The sequence below is a fragment of the Macaca nemestrina genome, chromosome 11, assembly GCF_043159975.1.
Source record: "Macaca nemestrina isolate mMacNem1 chromosome 11, mMacNem.hap1, whole genome shotgun sequence".
NCBI classification, from domain to species: Eukaryota; Metazoa; Chordata; class Mammalia; order Primates; family Cercopithecidae; genus Macaca; species Macaca nemestrina.
Window position 1 is genome coordinate 21,071,672 of NC_092135.1, and position 6,505 is coordinate 21,078,176.

Here is a 6,505-nt window from a genome sequence, read left to right on the forward strand (position 1 = left end):
TAGAGGTTGGCCTCCCAGGACACAAAGCAGAGTGGAAAAGGGCAGTAAGTGGACAAGGGAAGGGCAAACAGAGAATGTCTAGCTCACAGGAAGAGCTTTCAATGACAATGAACACACATATAGGTAGTCCTTGCTTTGGGTGGTTCTGATATACATTATTTTCAGTTACCACTTTTAAGTTAAATTACATCAGTCCCCCAACGTGGTTCAAATTTCAGTTATCATGGTATATTAATTGTGAGTAATTGCATAAAATACACTTCACTGTCACCTCTTCAGGTCAGAAATTACTCCATAAATAACAGATGTGTGTCGTAATAAGTGATCAGTTATGTCATTTCTTTCAAAATCTATTGGTGATCAGTCACTATACATGTTATTCAGTTCATGCACAGACGGCAAAGTGTGTAGTTGTGTTGCCTCCATGTCTCCCACCGATGAATCCATGTGATATTTTTATCTTTATTTATTTATTTTTTGAGACGGATTCTCACTCTGTCACCCAGGCTGGAGTGCAGTGGTGCGGTCTCGGCTCACTGCAAGCTCCACCTCCCAGGTTCACGTCATTCTCCTGCCTCAGCCTCCCGAGTAGCTGGGACTACAGGTGCCTGCCACTGCGCCCGGCTAATTTTTTGTATTTTTAGTAGAGATGGGGTTTCATCGTGGTCTAGATCTCCTGACCTCCTGATCCACCCGCCTCGGCCTCCCAAAGTGCTGGGATTACAGGCGTGAGCCTCCGCACCTGGCCGATATTTTTAAAAATAGATATTCAAAAGAGGGCATTAGCCAACAAAGATGACAGTGCAGCAAAGGAACAAAACATGTTAACTCCGGAAGTGAAATTTGCATCAAACATAAATGACATTGCAGTAAGAAATAGCTGACCATGGGAGTGTTGACACTGCCACCATTTGAGAAACTCCAGTTATATAGCATAAATGAGGAAAGAGGTTGTGATGGAAAGGATGAAGATTTCCTAGAGGAAGTGGCAATAGCAAAAAAACTTCACATTCAAATATTTTGAAGATATTTCATGGTTTTGAAAGCACAACAGATAAAATGTTGGAAGCTGATCTGAATTTAGGATGAAGTTTGACAATTTACCAAAGCATAGAAGAAATGGCCACCCCAAGCTGGGTGCAGCAGTGCACGCCTGTAGTTGCAGCTGTTCGGGAGGCGAGGGAGAAGGATTGGTTGAGCTCTGGAGTTCAAGACTAGCCTGAGCAACATAGGGAGACCCTGTCTCTTAAAAAAACAGTCATCCTATAGTGAAAGTTACACCACAAGAAGAAGTGAAGCATTGTTCAAACTACTCTTCATATTTTTTTTTTTTACAAAGGCATAAACCATTTTAATTTTCAATGTTTCTAATGTTTTAAATTGTAATATACTAAATAAATATTAGTTTCACTATTTTTTCTTTTTTTTGAGATGGAGTGTTGCTCACCTAGGCTGTAGCGCAGTGGAGCGATCTAGGCTTACTGCAAGCTCTGCCTCCCAGGTTCATGCCATTCTCCTGCCTCAGCCTCCCAAGTAGCTGGGACTACAGGCGCCCGCCACCACGCCTGGCTAATTTTTTAGTATTTTTTTTAGTAGAGACATGGTTTCACTGTGTTAGCCAGGATGGTCTTGATCTCCTGACCTCGTGATCTGCCCACCTCAGCCTCCCAAAGTGCTGGGATTACAGGCGTGAGCCACCGTGCCCAGCCACTATTTCTTTGATTTCTCTATATTCTTATAACTAACAGTAAGGGAATTTTTAACATTTGACAAAAATTTTTAAAGATCATAGGACAATCATATTTTACCCTTTGAGTATTAACATTGCTTTGCATGGTCATTTTTAGGGTCCCACATAATTGTGCAAAGTAAGGACTTCTTGTATTGTGCTTTTCAATGGCTGATTAACATTCTACAATATGGATATAGCATTATTTAATCCTCTACTAATGGACATTCAGGTTGTTTGCATTTCTTTCTCTTGTATAAACAATGCTACAATAGATATCCTTAAACGCATCTCATTTTGTGCACCTGTATTCTTAGGATACGTTCTTTTTTTTATTTTTTTTTTTAAGAGTTGGGGTCTCGCTCTGTCACTGAGGCACTGAGACTGGAATGCAGTGGTGCACTCGCAGCTCACTGCAGCCTTTAATTTTAACTCCTGGGCTCAAGTGATCCTCTTGCCTCAGTCCTCCATAGTAGCTGGGATCACAGGTGCCAGCCACCTCACCCAGCTAAGGCTAAATTATGAGAGAGAGGCATTACTGGGTTAAAGGATATGTACATTCACATTTTGATACACACAGCCAAACTGCCTGCCTGAAAGGATGTATGTTTATACTCCACCAACAGCACCTCAAAGTTCCCAATTCTCCACCCTGTGGTGAACAATAAGTATATTTTATTTTCATTGCCAGTTTTTCACCTCACTGTTGTTTCAATTCATGATCACCAGGGAAGCTGAATATTTTTAAAGAATAAGGTTTTAAAAAAGTATCTGAAAAGAGTTCCTAGCTGGGCGCAGTGGCTCACGCCTGTAATCCCAGCATTTTGGGAAGCTGAGGTGAGTGGATCATTTAAGGTCAGGAGTTTGAGACCAGCCTAGCCAACATGGTGAAACCCTATCTCTATTAAAAATACAAAAATTAGTCGGGTGTGGTAGTGGGCACCTGTAATCCCAGCTACTCGGGAGGCTGAGGCAGGAGAATTGCTTGAACATGGGAGGCAGAGGTTGCAGTGAGCCAAGATCCTGTCACTGCACTCCAGCCTGGGCAACAGAGAGAGACTCCACATCAAAAAAAAAAAAAAAAAAAAAAAAAGTTCCTTCAATATTACTTACATTGAAAGCAGAGAATTTTCTTGCTCTAGGAACATGGTATCTTTATCCATGAGAAATAGTAGCAGCTACCAGTTTAATGTTCTGGGTAGAAATTATGAGTCTGGCAGCTCATTTTAATTAAGCTAATACATAATGATTTGAAGAAAGACTGTAGAGAAAAAGTGGTAAGATTTTGCAAAGTGCCTTAGGCAGACAGCTCATTTTAAAGAAAGGCCTATGGGTCATATTTTCATCTTTCAACTAAATATATTCACACACACTATCAAACACAAAGGTACATAATACACTGTCAGGTGTGAATGTAAAAATAAAACTTCTAGAATAAATACATTTTATCTTTGGTTTATTATTACCAGCTTTATCTCCGAACTCCCAAAACTAAGTCATCAGTTTGTAAGTAATATCAGGCACATGCCATATACTCATCATTATGCTATGAATATGGGACTACAAAAAGTTTAAAATGTGGTCAGGGCATGGTGGCTCACACCTGTAATTCCAGCACTTTGAGAGGCTGAGGCAGGTAGATTGCCTCAGCCTCTCAGGAGTTTGAGCTCAGGAGTTTGAGGCCAGCATGGGCAACATAGTGAGACCCCATCTCTACAAAAAATAAAAAATTGTCTAGGTGTGTGCCTGTAGTCCTAGATCCTTGGGAGCTGAGGTGGGAAGATCACTTGAGCCCAGGAGGTTGAGCTGCAGTGAGTTATGATTGCCACTGCCCTCCAGCCTGGGTGACAGAGCGAGACCCTGTCTGAAAAAGAAAAAAAAAAAAAGTTTAAAATGTGGTCCCTACCCGTAGCATTAACAATACTTGTTTAGTGAATATATTTTATATGTCAGGAGCTATAGAAGAGTCTTTGCTTATGGGTCTCAGTTAATCCTCATACTCTTTCAAGGAAAGCATCATTTACTCCACTCTACAGATGTGAATTCTGTGCTCAGAACTATACCTAGTGTCAGGTCAAAATCTGAACCTGAAGTTTTCTGATTCCACGCTGCTACACCAAATTGTTTAAAACCTAGTTAAAGAGGACAGTCATGGGGGCTCACGCCTATCATCCCAGCACTTTGGAAGGCCAAGGCCGGTGGATCACTTGAGGCCAGAGTTCGAGACCAGCCTGGCCAACATGGTGAAACCCCGCCTTACTAAAAATACAAAAATTAGCTGGGGGTGGTGGCGCACACCTGTAATCCCAGCTACTCAGGTGGCTGAGGCGGGAGAATCGCTTGAACCCAGGAAGCAGAGGCTACAGTAAGCCAAGATGGTGCTACTGCATTCTAGCCTGAGCAACAGAGTGAGATGCTGTCTCAAAAAAAAACCCCAAAAAACAAAACAAAATAAAACCTAGTTAAAGAGACAAAGTAACAGAAATTTTAGAGAAAAATTAGGTGTGAAACCATGTTTTTTTTTTTTTTTTTAGAATACCAGTTCATATTTAATTACCACAAATCACAGGAGCACTGGACATGGCTTTAGTGAGTGGGCCTCATTCAGTTCAGGCAGCTAAAGGGAGGGGGTGTCCTCCTATTCCTCTCCCTAGAGCTAAATATGCATCTGGGAAAAAGCAGGCTCTGGAGCACAGAGGTTTTGGGTTTTTTGTTTTTGTTTTGTTTTGTTTCATTTTGTTTTTGAGACGGAATCTTGCTTTTGTTGCCCAGGCTGGAGTGCGATGGCAGGATCTCGGCTCACTGCAACCTCTGCCTCCCAGGTTCAAGTGATTCTCTTGTCTCAGCCTTCTGAGTAGCTGGGATTACAGGCGCCCACCACCATGCCCGGCTAATTTTTGAATTTTTAGAGATGGGGTTTCGCCTGTTGGCCAGGCTGGTCTCGAACTCTTGACCTTGTGATCCTTCCACCTCAGCCTCGCAAAGTGCTGGGATTACAGGCGTGAGCTACTGTGCCCAGCCACATAGAGGTATTTTTTGGAGTAAAAAGAACTGAACTCCCAACACTGGGTAAAACTGCAAAAAGAAAAACGCCTGTGCCCAGGCACTAGCTACAAGGCTGCACTGGATAAGGAAAGCTTGGGTCCTGTAAGTTTCAGGACAGGAACCGCTCCTTGGTCAAGTTTTCCCTGGCACCTGGCACATAGGAACGTGTTTGAGGAGCAAGTGTTCAATGAACCTGAGAGCGCTCAGGATGATTTCCAGATAATTGGGTTCAGGAGTCTACTGGGAGGAGTTTAAACCTAGAAGTTCCCTTTTTAGAAGTCTCAATATGGCTCCCTAGCTTAGAGAAGACAGACGATGTGGGAAGGAGGACTGAGGAGAGGACGCAGGCTGGCAGAAGGGAGCAGGGCGCATGCGAGCCCAGACCCTGATACCCTTCCAAGGGCGGGGACTAGGTGGCCACCACACAGCACTGGCCTGCTGCGGAGTTCAAAACTAGAAGGGGTTATATGAAAGTGTTCCCCGGACATGGAGCTGCCCTGGGCTAAGTCCAGTCACCTGTCAGCCTTGGTGGTTCCCATCCCCACAGCACCCCAGCACCACTTGCCTGAGGAACCGGCTCTGTGCTACACAGGCCCAGGCCTGAGGGCCCACCCAGAAGCACTCAGCTGCCAATGTGGGAAGGATTGAGTGCCTCCAGCCCCAGCCGAGCCCCACGTGGTGACATTCCAGCGAGGCAAGGGCATCGGCACCTCACGCCCGTGTTTACAGGCCCCTCACCTGAGCTACTGCACCTTCTCTTTGATGAAGTGCTCACCCAGCGGCGGGTCAGCTCCAGGTACAAGATGTGCTGAAGAGGCGGGTAGTCCAAATACAAGCGGGGGTGTCTTCTTGGGAGCGGCCTTCTCCATCTGGGTGCCCTCGGGCCACTCATTGAAGGAGGTGATGGAGCTGCTCTTGGGCCTCACCCCTCTCGGGGCCACCTGTAGGGCCCTGTCATAGTCCTTGCCATTGACCCTGTTCTCCGTATTGTGGTCGTTCCAGGCCTGGATGCTAGTGTCTGTCAATGCAGCCAGGCCCCACGCTGGGAATGGACATGAGGTTGTTGGCATCACAAAAGTTCTTCACAGCTTTCCAGTTCTGATGGGAGGAGCCTCAGGAGAAACTGCTGGAGACAAAATAGGTGGACATGCTGTCAAATCCCGCAGCCGGGACATGTGGGTGTGGCCCTCTTCCACCAGCAGCGCTATGAAGACCCCATAGCGGGGCCTGTTTGGTGTCAGGAGGTGGGTCCAGGCCTCAAGGGATGTCAGGTATGAGCCATAGATATAAAAGAGTGGGGTGCTCTTGCCCACGCTGTTCTTCCAGGGATAAAATGCACCATGGGAGTCATCCATGTCAATGATATACTTGATGTTGTCACATACAGTGATGTCGTCCTGGCCTCGTGGGGTTGGATGTGGATGTGGGGTTGGATGTGGATCCGGTCACCTGGATCTGCACTGATGGGTGGTGTCCAGAATGGCAGGCACCAGGTCATCTGAGGGTTCCCTGTGACCATCAGCCATGCCGGGTGGATACCAGGAAGGGACCAGGACACTAGGGTCCCAGTAGCCATAGGGCCCCAGCTCCATGTAGAAGCTGGAGCCCAAGTTGTCTAGGGGGCTGTGGCGGCTGTGGGGGTAGCTGGCCGAGATCTTGGGGTCCCAGTGAATGTAGTGGCCCCCACATTGAGGCCTGTGGTACCATGATATGGTAGAAGGTGTGCAGGTC

At 45.8% G+C, this 6,505-nt stretch overlaps 1 pseudogene; it reads right to left on the minus strand.

Moving 5' to 3' along the window:
• Positions 1–5,202: 5,202 nt before the first annotated feature.
• On the minus strand, positions 5,203–6,300 carry LOC105492567 (glycoprotein endo-alpha-1,2-mannosidase-like protein pseudogene; annotated as a pseudogene).
• Between the last annotated feature and the right edge of the window lie 205 nt (positions 6,301–6,505).